Below are 15749 nucleotides of genomic sequence, written 5' to 3' on the forward strand. Positions count from 1 at the left end.
ACTAAACTGAAGATCAATATGTATCCACATGAGGAATTAAATGACCTTTATGTCTGCTATGTTCTGACTTTCCTGTACACATTTGGACATCTCCTTACTCTTGTTATTCCTGTTTTGTTGAGAAGCCGCTCTCATCTTGATTTTTGCAGCTAATATTCATTTACCACATATTAGCTGGCAGCAGTTGACAATTTCTTCCTTTTTCCTCTAAATCTCTTACTTGAATTTTTTCTTCTCAGCCTTGGCAGAATAATCATGATGCCAGATTTGGTATCAGAGGAAGCCATTTTCTATGTTAGAAACCTGACAATTACTTCAGTGTATTTGTAAGAATGCTTCTTATATAGACTATCTTCCTCTCTTTCCTGTCTTTCCTTTTTCTTTAGCTATCAGCTTTTGCTGCAGCTCCATAGCAAGCAGTTGGCCATCCAGAATTACATAAGTGGTCACACAAAGTACTGTAAGAGTTCCAAATTTACTTCAGATACTGAAAAGCAATCATGTCCCTAGGAAACACTAGGAAAAACACATTTTCTTTTGTCACTTAACTTTCTCATTTGGCATCTTATGAGTTTTTGGAATGTTTTAGCAACTGAATGTTTGGGTGTGGGACATCCTGTGTTTGGCAATCACTGGAGTGGGCCCAGCACTAGGGTAGCAAATTATTCCTAACTTGTTCCATTAAAATATAACATAATATAACTGCTGTTAATACACTACCTAGAAAAAAACCCACCTGCACACTGTTTCCTTATGTGTACTGACAGAATCCATGTGGGCGTGGTAATAAGATTTTATTGGCAGATATTTGGGATGACTGCAATATTCCTGACTGGCAAATCCTCAAATGAATTTTGCAAGTCATCTCATATAAATTACATTTCTTGAAATGAGCATCTATGAAAATCTCGAATGGCTTGACAGCATCTTCTGGGCAGCTAGACGAGTGAAACTTTCACTCGCTGCATACCAGTGATTGTCTTGTATAAAACTCCTATCCTTCACAGGAACCATACAAAACCAGAGTCAAATGCTGAAGTTCATTCTCCACATAAAAATCAGTCGGAAATACCTTGAATAAGGCCTGATTATATGTGATGAGTAAAAGAAGCTTTTGGAGAACATAATTTATTTTTAAGCTGCATATGTCTTTTAAATTTTCCTCATAAGAAGATATATGTGAATGCTTCTTTAGAACATCTTATTAGGTTATTACTTGAGCTCTATTTTAATATTTGTGTCACTTTAACTGAAGGTGTCATCACCCAAATATTGGGACCTAGTAAGCACAATGGTTAATGATGCACAGATTTCTGGCTTGGCTAGAAGAAATTTGACTATTCTTGCTTGAGTACAGTTTTGTTGACTTTTTAAGCCCAGTTGATAATAAGTAGAACACTGCCACCTTTTGGTCATAAAGAAAACATACGGTTAAAGAAGAAGCAAGAAGTTATGCAAGTCAGGGATGCTGCAGCAAAACTACTTAACAGTATATTCATTTGTTATGCAACTGCTCAGTAATGGTACCCTAGTTCAGCGGAGGTTGTTTGTAGGCATCGCTTGCTTTGATTGTGTGTATTGCATACCATGGTGATGTGTTTAGAGAGAATATATTATGCTACATACTAATTATGTTTTCCTGAGGACTGAATTATGTATGCATTGTGAAGATAGTATGAAGGCTACCATGGTTACCAGTGTGCACCCAGCAACTTATTTTATACAGTGCCAATTAATCTGAGGTAATGCTTGAGAGAGAAGAACAGTGAATAAGGAATGCTAATGTCTCAGCTGAAAGATGGAAATTAGATATAAAAGTGCAGCTTTTATTGAATATTATATGTCAGGGTCGCATTTATAAATGAGTCCATCTGTAAGGCTTAAACTGTCCTACATAAAAACATCTCTCTCAAGGCCTAATTGACACACAGGTCATTCTGCTGCTTTATCAAGGATATTCTCTGAACAGTTTTTGCCTTCACACAATTTTAATGCTGTATTCACACAATTCAGACTATAATTAGAGACTTTGGCTGTAAGAAATTGAGTGCAGTTTCATGATGCAAAGACATCTAGTCCTGATGCAGGCTACAGTTGCTGGGGTCAAACCTTGTGCCTCTTGCCAAAGGCTTCCAGATGGCAAGGACTGGGCACAGTACAGCTCTAACTTTTTCCTCTTCCTGACTGTTGCTCAGTTTTGCTCATGCTATGTTGTTGACATGGCTTCTCTGTCAGTTTATCCCATCATGAAGTGGATGGCAAAGTTAATTTGCCAGCTGTACATAATTATGGTTAGAATTCTTACATGCTCACTTCCACATATCCCTTTTGCATTGCTTACTGGGGACAAATGGTTTTAACGGTCCAGAGAATCCAGTCCAGAACTTTCAGACCGGGGCTGGCTCCTCCTCAGTTCTGAATACCAAACACTGCCATGGTAATTTCTAGATGTGAACTTTAAGGTAGGGTCAAACGAAGACATGGGATAAGCTCCTGACAGAATTGCAGATTTTCCGCTTGAATGTTTTTATTAGATTTCCTGTATCAATTTACATCAACACAACATAAAAGAGTTAAAAGTACCTGCAGAATAGTGATGTATGGTGTCACAGCCACTTTTCTTGATGCTTTTTCTGCTGCCATAAGAGTCTTTTAGAGTTTTGCTATTGATTTTTTCACTGCAGCAGCTGTAAATTCCTGGCAACGAAGATCTAACTTAGGTCTAATGAAGCAAATCACTTAAAGATTGATAACACCAACATTTTAAAGCTGTTTCAGAATAGAAAGGTGCAGACAAACATCTAGATGAGTTTAAAAGTCCTAAAGACCTTGTATCTGATTTTTACCATTTTGCAAAAATGTGCATAACACTGAGCATTTAATTTGTAGCCAGAATTTCTGCTCTTTCTTTTGATTCAGCAAAATGCATGAACAGTTGGATTTAAGTTAATGATGTGGCTAACTTTACACTGAAACAGATGAGGGAATGTTTGCATGATCCATTCTGCTGGTTGAGCAACATCACATTCTGTGGGGCTGGCAACCTTTGGCAAAGTAATAATGGTAACAAACAGTTGGGAAGCAGTAACTTCAGCTTCCACAGATGTTCCAGAAGTGAATACCTGCCCAAGGCAGAAGTTTCACTGTTATAAGTGCTTAAGTCACGGAATATTTATCTTAAAAACTAAAAATTAAACTCTTAAAATGCTTAGACACCTTTTGCAAATGTTATTCATTAAAACAGTTCATTGGGTTATGTGGCTTGTAACCATATTATTGCTATTTGTCATTAAAAACTAGATTTGCCATACTTACTAAAGCACTTCACTATAATCTGAGGAGTTTTCAATCAAATACCTGGATAAAAGAAAATACAGAGGTTCAGTAAGTCTTCACTGTTCAGTGATAGTCACTATAAATCTGATCCTACAGCATTCTTAGTACTTTAGTTATAGTTCGATTGAAGATGCTTAATGCAGGATTAATCACAGTACTCTCTTAACTATATTCCATGAAGATCCCTTTTGTGATGCTTTGAAGTGTAATATGGTGGGGAGTTTCTGTCTGCTAGATGTAAACCAGAAATGTTGTTTGCCTGCTAACTTTGTACTTTAGTAGAGCCTTGAAATTCATATACGTCTGTCTTTTGTTTCTAAGAACCTGACTTTACAAGTATCTTCTGCTAAGCTGGGCTGGAGTTTCTGATCAGAAGAACTGGCTCAGTCAAGTGGGTATACCAGAGAAAAGTTGCAATGATTTATGATAATCAAACAAAATTAAGTTCCTCACAAAAGATGTTATATATAATGCATTTTTTAAAAAAACATTAGGAGACTTTCTTCTAAGGTATTTTAAGGAAAATTTGAGGTTCTTAACCAAATATTTTGGAAAGTGTTTAGCTGCTGCTGTCAGAATGATTCAGATCCTGTGCATAAATCTCCTTGCTGAATAAAAAAAAAAAGAACTGCAGAGATGTGTAACAAAAAATCCAGGATATTTCATTATCTCTATTGAAGCAAATTCACATTTAATCATCAAGCTCTTGGCAAAAATATTTCTGCTACCTGTATTTGTGGAATGTAGCCATGTTTAAAAAGGAAGTTTTTATAATTATCTCATTATCTAATTTCAATAATAAAACAATTGAGCTGTCTAAATGCCTATCAGTGGAAGAACTGTATCAATAATGATACACAGAAACCTTAGGTTTTCATTCTGATGAAATAGGCATATTCTCTGAACTTCTCTTCTTCCTCAGCAAAATGACTGCTTTCTATTAGTTTTAATTACAATACTTCCTGTTAGTGACTTCATCATCCTTGGAAAAAAATCGTATTAAAAATAGTTTGCACGTAGCTCTAGTGGCAGGAAGTTTGACTCGTGAAGGAAATGCTATACCTGACCAGGTGACTAAACAGTTGAGAGCTCCAGGTAGGTCAGTTGCTGGCTTTGTAGGGTTGAAAACTGTAGTTGTGGTAGCAACATATTTCAGATATTGATACATCAGGCAAGGTGGATAAGGCGTTTGTTCAGAGCATCTGGTTCTCTGGATGGATGGACACACAGATGGAGAGGTTCTGAGTGACTGAACATTACTGAGGTTATTCAGCAAGCTGGCACAAATTTGTTTCTCCTCCAGGAAGCCTACAGTAGAGCTATAGGCCATTACAAGTGAAAACCTGGAACTAAAAGGACGTAAGATAACAGGGGAATACAAGGAAAAATACATTAAAAATATTACTTTTAGAAGGTTAACTTTTTAATTTATTTTAGGGTAACTAGTTATACAGTAAAGTAAGGCATTAAGAAAAAGCTGGAAGTGATATAAAAGCAAATTACTGCATTTACAATCTAAATGAAAGTATAACACATTTTTAGCAATTTATGATGTTTTTAGAAATTAAAGACTCTTTCCTACCAAACACAAATCATTACACTGAGACCAACAAAACAGCAGTAGTTTGGTTGACAGTGGCTGTCACAGGATAGTTTCTGGCAAATTATATTCAAACAAATGAAAAGTTGAATTACCTGCCTGTTTAATGAAATGTTGCATTACACTTTTGAAGAAGGATATCAGTTGCTTCTAATGATGTTAGCTTAACCCCCCTGCCCCTTCTGCTTTACCCATTTACAAATTCCCTGATGTTGCAGCAACTTTCTTTTTGTACTTAAGCTACACAACTTAGCTGAGGCTGGTGTGTAACTGACAGCATAACGGGTAACTTTAACCCTTTATATTTTGTGCTAAATGTGAGCACAGAACATAACTTGTTGTTTCAGCATATGTAGTAGTAGTCGCAAAGGCTTGTTTTCATCTTAGGTTTTGTCAATAGTCAATGGAAAGAGGATGGTACTCTCTACAGATTAACCTCTACTGATGATGGAAGGAGCCTAGCATTTGCAAAACCTTCCCATGGGTCTGTTTTGTAGCAAATTATGTGACTGAAAAGAGTTTGATTTGTACAATGCCTGCAAACTCATCACTTGACTGTTGAGTATTTTATTCATTGATACTATGTAAACGGTGCTGTTCCTTGTCATATTTGGGTTTTTTTCCACTTTTTAAAAGATCTTTTAAGGCATAACTTCATAAAGAATAACTTTAAGGTTATTCCGTCCTTAAGGCAGAAGTAGTAAGACAATCTCTTCTACTTTCACTGGTGCGTCTGTAATGTGGAAGAAGAGTGTTTCCAGCGAACTGAACTCCTCAGTGTGGAAGAAAGAGAGTCCCAGTGAGCGGAGTTTTGCTCATTTACTCCCTGCAGAGAAATGACATTTGTTCTCTACAGCATTTTCTCTCGAGAGGACCAGTTATTGGCTCATGTCACAAGCAGTCTACCATTCTTCAGTGATGCATTCCTTTAGGCATACATGGATCACTTTCAATACTCAGTGATCCACATTCAACTCTCATTGATTGTAAGAATGGGGCTGCGAGAACAGAAATTGTTCTTGTGGATGTGCTAAAGTTCATTTGGTTTTCTCTCTGACATAGTGCTCCTGGATGTTTTTCTCTCTATATAGCAGGTGTATATGTATATGTATGTATATAAATATACACTATATCTATATACCCACATATATTTATATGAATAAAAGGCTTCAGTGGCCTCTTATTAATTGGCTGGCCCTGAATCTATCCTACCCCCTGCCAAGTATACACACTTGCAGATCTGTCTAGGAAATCAAAATATCTGAGGTGCCCCTTCTTCCTTAACCATTGCAGCTCATTAAGAGAGTAAGCAGTAGATAATATACATATATATAAGTAGTAGACAACATTGTTAACTTTTTGTCTGTCTGATGATTATGAAGGCAACCAAATTCAAGGCATGCTGAGGAAAAAAAAATTACACTGAAAATACAGTTAAAATCTGATGGAAACCATCTTAGGTCCCCCTCTCCCTTTGTTATCTGTATTTATTAGAGTTCACCAGTGACATTAATTCGTTTCTTTTTTTTTTCTTTCTTAAAAAAAAAAAATTCTCTTTCCCGTGTAAATTTATTTTTTATTTTTTTAATATCTTCTGCTCTCTTTTGCTTTTCGAAGGAACCTTAGCTGAGGTTAACTGCATAAAAATACAGTAAAATAATTAAATGCTCTGGTAACTGCTGGGGTGAGCAAGTCTCATTAACTTGGCTTGGGCTGTGCAGCTGAATGATGAGAATACACACAGTATCATATGGTTAGCTAGAACTCAGCATTCACTGGAACCTGCATTTTTATTACTGAGCTACTTCTGTATTGTAATAAAACTTTTTTAGGTGTGAGTGCAAGAGGAGGAAAAAAATAAGAGAGTTGAAAACAATCTCAGGCAAAGAATGGGGAGACCACCCACTTATGACCATACTACAGCCTGAACTCATGTTTTTTCAGCTTTCCTGGTTAAATATATTAAGCCAACTGTTCTGGTGCTTTACACAGTACATTAAACAACTTAATCATACTGTCCTCTCTTGCATCAATAAATTTAGCATTGGTATTCTTGAAGCAGCTATGTTTTCTTCTCCTGCTCTGTTTCAGTTTTTCTTCAGAATACAAATTCTAGCTCATTTCCATTTCTTCCAGACCTGACACTTTTAAAAGTTTTTGTTTTCCTGTTTCTTCCTTAACTACCTAGTCCACAGATTGTGTGCTTTGACTACCACTTATATATTTTGTTAATGAATATTCCCGTTGTAATTCGGTATTCCTGAATGAGGAAGGAGAATGTTTTGAGACAATCTCTTTGAGATAGAAGAACTTGTTCCTCTTTTTGAATTTTGTTCAGAACTAATTGCTTTCATGCAGAACTAATTGCCATGTTTTCACAGGTGAGCATTCATTCTGGATGCACCTTGGTTCTTATACATCAAAGCCAGAGTACAGAGAGGGAACTTAAAGATGGAAATTAATGGATTCTGTGCTTTGTCATTCTGGAAGCCTCAGATCCAAGATGTCTTGAATTTGACAGGTAAATTCACAGGGCAGTTTCAAGTTTTAGCCATAGCTGCAGATACTGATCAATCCCATTCATTGCTGAAGAACTAATTACTGTAGAGAAGTGAAGTCTGTTTCTCTTTGAAATCTGGAGAAGACTGCTTAAAGCTGATAAACTTAAATCTTGGATCAAGTGATTTAAAACAGATTTTGTTTATCAAGATGGTTTTATTATTTTTTTCAAACCTCTGGACTTGTAAAGGCCATCAAAAATAGAAATTTCTTAAATTTCGAATCACTAGGAACAACACAGAATAATATTCATATCAGTTGGGATGACACTTTTAATTTCTCCTGGAAGAAATACTTCTACGAATAAGCAGTAATTAAGTTTCTGTTCCTGTTTGTTCCTGTGCTGTTTTTATAGACTTCAGTGGTGGTGCTTCTTAGTATGGTCCTTACCTGGGAAAATGACATTGAGCAGCTCATCAGAACAAAACACCCAATTGTTGCTTCTGCCTTGAAGGAGATGCATGCTATGCAGATGTCCATTTGCAAGGGCTAGTGACTTAACACAAAGATTAAAATGTACCTTAAGTTACATTCTTAAAATTTCACCATCATCATCACACTCCGCAAAAGCAATTAAAGACTGCATCCAACTCCCACTAGATTAGAAGAAACAATATATCTTAAGAGTTGGCAACTGATATGTCTATTTGCATATTTGTTAACCTGGGCACACAAGGTTTTCATTCTGCTTAATAGCAGCTTCTCTTGGGTGTTCTTATAAGTTTGTTTAGACCTTTGGTAGACTCGCTACCAAAGTGAGCCTAACCGCTAGAATAAATCTAGGGCATTATAGAGCCAGAATTGTTAGAGGAGCTATTTCAAAGAAACACCAGGAAAATATGCTTTGCTTCTCTGAAGCTCTTTGATAAATAAATACGTGTAGGTGTAAGCTGACAAGTTTGCTGGTTTTGTTTAGTTACACATGCTTTCTGTTGCAGTCATTGTTTGATTTTGGGGTGTCTCATAATTACAACTATGACATTCATTTCACTTTCATATGATTCTGAAAGGTATGCTGTGAACTTTGTGAGACACTATGAAGCAATTTCACTTCTTCAAAGGACTAATGATAACTTTAGTCTTAGTATTTTGTAATTTTAACATAATTTTCCACTTTGGAGACTAAATAATCTATGCCTTCCATATTCATTTTGTATCATAAGATGTACTGCTCTTTTTGGATTGTGTAGTAGCTCACACAGTGCTATGTTTTTAGTAAGTATTCAAAAAAGCTAGTGGAAACCATGACTTCTGAAGAAAGCAATAGTTGATACAAATGAACTGGTATTAATGGATCATTTTGAGTGCTGTGAAAGAAAGAAAACCCACTGAAAGTCAATGAGGAAGCACAATCCTTTTAATAGGTAAAAGGGAACTTTGCGCCTTACAGTTGAACAATCCTACAGTTCAGTGATGCTGAAATCTGGATCCAGTTTTGATCTGTTGCTAAAACTGCTTTCATCTGCTTCCTGGAATTTCTTTTTGTTTATCAAAAAATGTGTATTTTTAATTGCAAAACACAAACAGCATACCAGCTCTGTTGAGACACCATCCTAAATTAGTAACAATCCCTACTTAGAACATGTGCCTTTGGATTCAAACCACAGGTAAACTTAATTCTACTTAATAGAAGCCATCTTCATTTTTATGCCATGCACTATTTAAAGCTGCAGGTGTAAATAATATAATTTAATAAATAACGGAGTTTTGAACAAAAATATTGGTATTAGTTAAAATCAGTGGACTTCCACTGCTACATTGCTATGCTCACCTGCTGCATCATGTCTCCTAAGAAAGGAAGCAAAAGGAGACCTGGTAGGAATCTCTAAATGAAGCAAACTTATCCATGATTCATTCTGTTCTATTTTATGGCTTCTTAGAGTGAATTACAAAATGGGTGATCAAAAATAGGGTAGCTGGATTCTGAGGGGATAAGACATTCCCTGGAAATTATTAAACTTCTTTAATGAAAGTGGGAAAATGAGATTTTCTGCAGACATGATTTAATTGCCAGTTAATTCAGGCTAGTTTATGAACCTAGTACACTTTACTTCTTTGAATGGAATGATGTGAGCCAATGATTGTGATGAATCTTGGAAGGAGATGGAGGAGGGATGACGGGGTGGCAATGTGTATAATATATCCTGGAATACTTTTTATTTTTGTGTAGAACAACCTGAACCTTCTCAGTTATATATCCTAGTCTCATCATATAAAAGATCTTTCTGAAATTTTTCTTATTAAAAAAAGAAAACAAACATGTAGTATATTAGTTGATCATGCTGGTTGTGAAGTTTTATTCAATTTGTGGTGAGATTGGGGAGCACTTAAATATACAAGGTTTGCTGGGCTGAAGCTCACATCCACAATAGCTTTTAGTAGGGGAAGGCAAAACTACAGTATTTCTGGAACTCTAATCTGGCTTTGCTTCTAGCTTTGGATTCTTTAGCAGTTGAAAAACTGCAACGTAGGTAGCCATGCTTTATACAAAACCAGAAAGCCCTAACATGACGTTTTACAGGACATGGCTGTGGCAAGAGCTATGGCATTTAAGCTGTAAGTAAGTGAGACAGAAGGATAAGTTATAATTGTAGAGTAGCTGGATATCAGGGCTGTGCTTGTGAGTACACCTGGTGCCATTAATTCTACAGGTAGTCCAGGAACTCCTAAACTAGTCACCTGCATAATGAGACAATGAACCAATTTGAGACAATGGACAGACTTGAAATGGGGTGACTGAACTCCTACCCACCCTCACCATTAAGTATCTGACTAATTGGTGCAGCAGCTCTCCAGGTGGGAGCGTTGTATAGTCCTGAAGATTTCCCCCGGCAGCTTTTGCTGTGCCTGCACCAATTTGTATGCTTAAATGTGTTGATTAACATCCTGGTTGGACAGTCTGTCCCTTCCAGAGACTCTTTTAGGTGGTTCCTGCTGCACAACTGACCCATTTGTAGTTAGATAAGAAACCTGTAAATAGAAGAAACTCTTCTTGCAGATACAGAAATGGTCTTTTGTACGTAGCGTAGATAGGAGATGTTTTGAATAGAGTTTAAGATAATCAGTAGCAATGACTGATGTATGTACAGGGGTAATAATGTAGGACTATGGGCCTGCTGGATATAAGAATTTGTCAGAACAACGGTTTGGGAAGTTTCCTCTGATCCAGCTGAAGATGCCGTTGCAAAGCCCTTGCAACAGAAACTCCTACTGCCGCTCAGACAATGATCAACCATGGTGTTTTAGAGATCTGATTTCCCTATGTTAGCATTACCATGTGCCAAGATCCCAATACATTAGTGTTTTGGGTCCCCCCCCCCCCAACAAACTGTCTGTACCTGTGCAGCAAGGTGGAAGCATAGGATGAAACTGAGAACCCTGTAACAGGTTAAAGATTCTTTTTGCAGTACTTTGCTTCAACCAACTATGGAAATAGACTGCTGACTATGCCCAAAGATTTTGCATATCTCGTGTGTACTACAGTGCAGGTTATGTGGCAATATCTGTAAGTGCAGTATATCATAAAACAGGAGGGAGCAACTTAAAGAGAATTACTTGATGCTTCTGGTGTTTTAATCACAACCTTCCTAGGTGTTTTGCATGCTGTTGTCAGGCCAAAACATCGGAAACTTGCTAACACTGTAGGAATTAACATGTTGCAAAAAGACTCAAGGAAAGTGTCTGAAGTTCTAACATTAGTAATGTTTGAGAAAAACCTTCTGCAAACACTGCAGGATGCTGCAAATTGCATCACTGGAATCTATTCTATTTAATTTTAGTTGACAGTACTATCTGCTGCTCTGCAGTTACTTCTCAGATCCTGTCTTTGTGTGCTACACAAAGGAAAGTGTATGTTTTTGTTTTATTGCCTTTACTGTGCCAGCAAACATGCAGAATAAGAATGACTAATGTTCTGTAAGATTTCTTATCTTTCAGGATATGATTTCTTTAACAGCCATTCTTACTCTTCTCCCTACATACTTTTTGTGCTGAATGCAATTCATCATTTCAAATCCTTATTTTCTTATTGCCATTCTTTCCACGTTTTCTACTTTGTTTCTGGCTTAAGAGACAGTAAAGTTTTCTTAATGATTGTTGTTCTTTGGTAGAAGGGGGAAAAAAGATCTTGAATTATTGTTGATACTGGACTATTTTTATCATGGCAGATATTAACAAATCTTTAATATTAAACTACATTTTCTTTTATGAAGTAATCATTAATGAAAACATTGGGCCCCCCCACCCCCAAAAGAGGGATACATGCGTGAGTAAAGCACTGAGAAGATTGCAGTCTTGTCCAAGAAGGACCATACTTGGAAATGACAGAATAGTTAATTCTTTCTGCTCATTAGTTCTTTGGTTACTGGGCTAGGAATCCTCATAAAGATGCCAGCTCTAGTGGTTCTATTTTGCTAATGATAAAAAGGTGAAGGTTTTCTAATTGTATTATATTATCTATGGATGCTACTTTTAACAGGACTGAATTGATAAAGAGATTGTTATAGAAGGAGAGTGACAAGGTTTAAGCCGAAGAGGTTAAAAAGCCCACCTTAAAATTGCTTTACTACCTTAGGAGGTCACTACCTATATAAAGAAGCCGTAGCAAGGAGAGGCAATGAAAAGGAATAAGAATGAGTTGAAGTGATTTTTATAAAGTCGCACAGCAGGTGAGTAGTAGAGTGAGGAATAAATTTCAAGTCTCATGAGTCCCAGTCCAGTGTCTTTGCAGTGAATTCTGCTGTTCTAGAAATCTCATTACTTACACACCAGAGTAACACCCAACCAGTAAAAGCTGGGTTACACATACTGTGTCAGTTGTCAATCATGGTGCCCTATTTAAAAGAAAAAACACTCTTCAAATCTAATTAAACCTTCATCCCATCCCTGATCACAAAAAAAATCCATGAATGATAGTCATCTGTACTAGTATTTATTAGTTTTATTGTCATCTGAAATAGGTATCTGGAATGTAGAGCCATGTGAGAGTAGTAAGAAGTGGTGGAGACAGCAATAGAAATGGATCAATTATATTGAAGGAGCAGGGAAGGAGATGAGTTTTCTTTCTATGTTTCTCTCTGGTTTCCTTGTGCTCTAGTATTTCCTCATTCCCAAAGGGTTTTTTTTTTTTTTTTGATAGGTGAATATTGCTTATTGTGGTTTTTTTTTGACTAACACTCAGAAACCAAGAGAGTAACTTGTGAGCATATTACTCCAGCAATTCTGCAATGAACATTTTAAAGTTGTAGAAAGAGTTGCAAACACCTTATTCTTATTTTTACAAAACTTACATAAGGTCACTAAAATAACTTAAAACTTATAACTAAAAAGCAGTTTGAACTATTGCTCATTTTTATGGACTTGAATGAGCTTGCATCTAGCTTAAAGCACAATGTATGGGAAAGCATTTATCGTAAGCACCTATTGTGGGAAAGATCTGGCAGAGACTGGATGGATCAACAGTCTAATATAAAATATGGAAAAGCTTGTCTACATTTCCATTTGTATTAATGTCCTTTTTTTAGGGAAAAGCTTTTCTAGGTGCTAGTGTATCTGAAGATCCTTATGGCATAGATATTTTAATGGATAGATTACACAGTTGGGATAGAAGAATATGGGGAATATATGTCCTAGTGCAATTAGAGATAGCCATAATCGCCCACAAAGCAAGGATGAAAAGAAATAATTTAAACAGTTTTGGATATTGAAATCACATACAGTTTGTTTCAAAGTGTGCAAGTGTTTCTGTGAATCAAGACAAATTGTGTATGAACACGTGTCTGTTCCAGAGCCTTATGAAATAGATTGTGTGGGATGACTGAGCAATTACATCACTTTGGAAGCTTTCTGAGGAGGAAGTGATGGATTTATGAAGCTGTTCTTGCATGCCAATTATTTTAGAACATTTGATTCTATTAGCTGAAACTACAAATATGGATTGATTGTTAATCATCCAGTAATACTCATGAATTCACTGATTTACAGCGGGTAGAAACCTGACTACTAGACTTAAAAGAAAGCCAGAAGAAGGCATTTGGTGCGTGAGCTGTTCCACCTCCACTTCTCTTTGAAACATCACTTAGAGAGAAACCCATAAAGATGGACAGAATGACTACAGTAGCAGCTGAGTGGGTAAGAGCCCCAAGCCCTCTGTGTTTCATAGTAATACTCTCTTCTTCCTTATGACAACATGAGGCTGTTGTTCAGTAATGATCTCCACTGGAAATAAATCCAGTATTTTTCAACTTGATTTTTAGCAGCCATAAAGGGCTTGTTGATTAAAATAAAATAAATAAAAATTCAGAACTCCATCCTCCAGCATAAAGTATTTCATGGTAAAAAATGTCAAAATATTACTATTGAAAAGTTTCTGTCCTCAAGAATATCTAAAAAAGAAACACACAGATATGTGTTCTACACAGAAACTTCACAGAAATATCAGTAAAATTCACAAGATTGCTGATGAATTGACTTTTTTTTCCAGGTGAAAACAACTTGGTTTGCAAAGCTGATGATTCAGGATTCACTGCCAGTTATGATGTCAGGTAAGGCACAGAGGTAGCTTATATCATGGAGGAGTTGGAACTCTTTGCTAATGCTGTCATACAGCATATTTATTATATTACTACACTTCAGCAAATGAAGTCACAATAGGGTCTCTAATGTTTTCTCCATGCTTCCTTTCTGAATATCATAATGAACTATGTGGACAGACAGGAATCAAAATTATGGGTTACTGTTTTGATGACCATAATTACTAGCTGTAACAGACATGACCAGTCCCTCAGTGTTATCTCACTTGCTTTGTAATGCTTTCACCTATCTAAAGCCCAGCTATGTTACGGAGTTGCAAAAGATGGCCCACACAGATATTGTGTGTTAGTTTAAATTCAGATACTTTCTACATACCAGAAGTACACACAAAGTATTGACATGCAAACTGTTAAGCATTATCACCAGTAATACGGTAGCCGTATTATATTTGGCACCTAGAGTATAATGTATCTGTGGAACAAAAATGACCATCTAAATGACTAAAACTCCCACAGAGATGATGTAACATTTATTAAGTAACTGACAACCTGATGCAAAGACTGATACAACTGTAACTCCAGGTTTGTCAATTTAAAATAAAAGTAATAAATAAAAGATCATACATGAACATAAGCCTTAGCCATAAGCTGTTATTGGTCAAAACTGAAAATCAGACTATGAAAGGAAAGAAGTCATAGACACCTGAAAATGAGGTCTTACCAGCAAATAATCACATGGTTATAGAAACTACAGGAGTTGCTCTGTTGTACCATGAAAGGAATTGAAACATTAAGTCTGTGGGATATTTATGCATGAATTTATTCTCTGAGGCATAACTGTGTCTACATTCTGAGAAATCAAATGCTCATCCAAAGAAAGACTTAAAAAATATAATACAAGTCCTTTCTAAAGAAATAATGGTGTAACAAACACCTCTTCAGGATAATTTACACAAGGACAACTGGAACCCTATCTGCCTGGGGGGTCTTGGCTTCCAGTGCTCTAAGCCTTTTCCAGTTTGGCATACCAGCAGGGCACTGCTGCGTCAAGCTCTCTGGGTGCAGTGAACTACTGATTTCACTTCCTTTTTACAGTGCACAAGCAGCACTGTGAAATATAAGAAATTGAATATAATTCCTTTATGTGTTTCAAACCTGTGCAATTGTTTAACACATTGCAATCATAAATTGCTACTTTTGAGGAATAGATTCTGAGGGGAATAACAGCACACTTTTGAAAGGAAAATGAATTAATAAAGTATTCATAGCTTCTCCCTTTATAGCCGCAGTGCAGTGAAACATAATTCTCCGTGATGTGACACAGATGTATATTTTTCGTAATGATAACAGTCAATCTTCACTGAGGTAAAAGGTGATGTTTGAAATACTGATCAGCTTTCCTAACAAGTGGTCTGATTATTTCTTGATTCACTTAAAAACATCTTGTTTTAAGAAGTAGGACTCTGAAGCAATAGTTAGAGGAAAACAAAGCACATTGGTATTTTTTGTGAAGGACTTTAGAGAAAGATGTTTGATAAATTAAAAGTTAATCATCTAAATGCTGCCAGTATCAGTAACCTCTGACTGAAGAATTGTGTGCGATTTTGGATCAAGGAAATTAATGAAGTGATCTTGACTTGTGTTGGATTAGGCAGATTGAAGATCCACAAGAATAAATTTCAGATACTCACAAATTACAAATTGTATTGCCAATTAGATTGAGT

The sequence above is a fragment of the Apteryx mantelli genome, chromosome 13 (genome assembly GCF_036417845.1).
Source record: "Apteryx mantelli isolate bAptMan1 chromosome 13, bAptMan1.hap1, whole genome shotgun sequence".
Lineage (NCBI taxonomy): Eukaryota > Metazoa > Chordata > Aves > Apterygiformes > Apterygidae > Apteryx > Apteryx mantelli.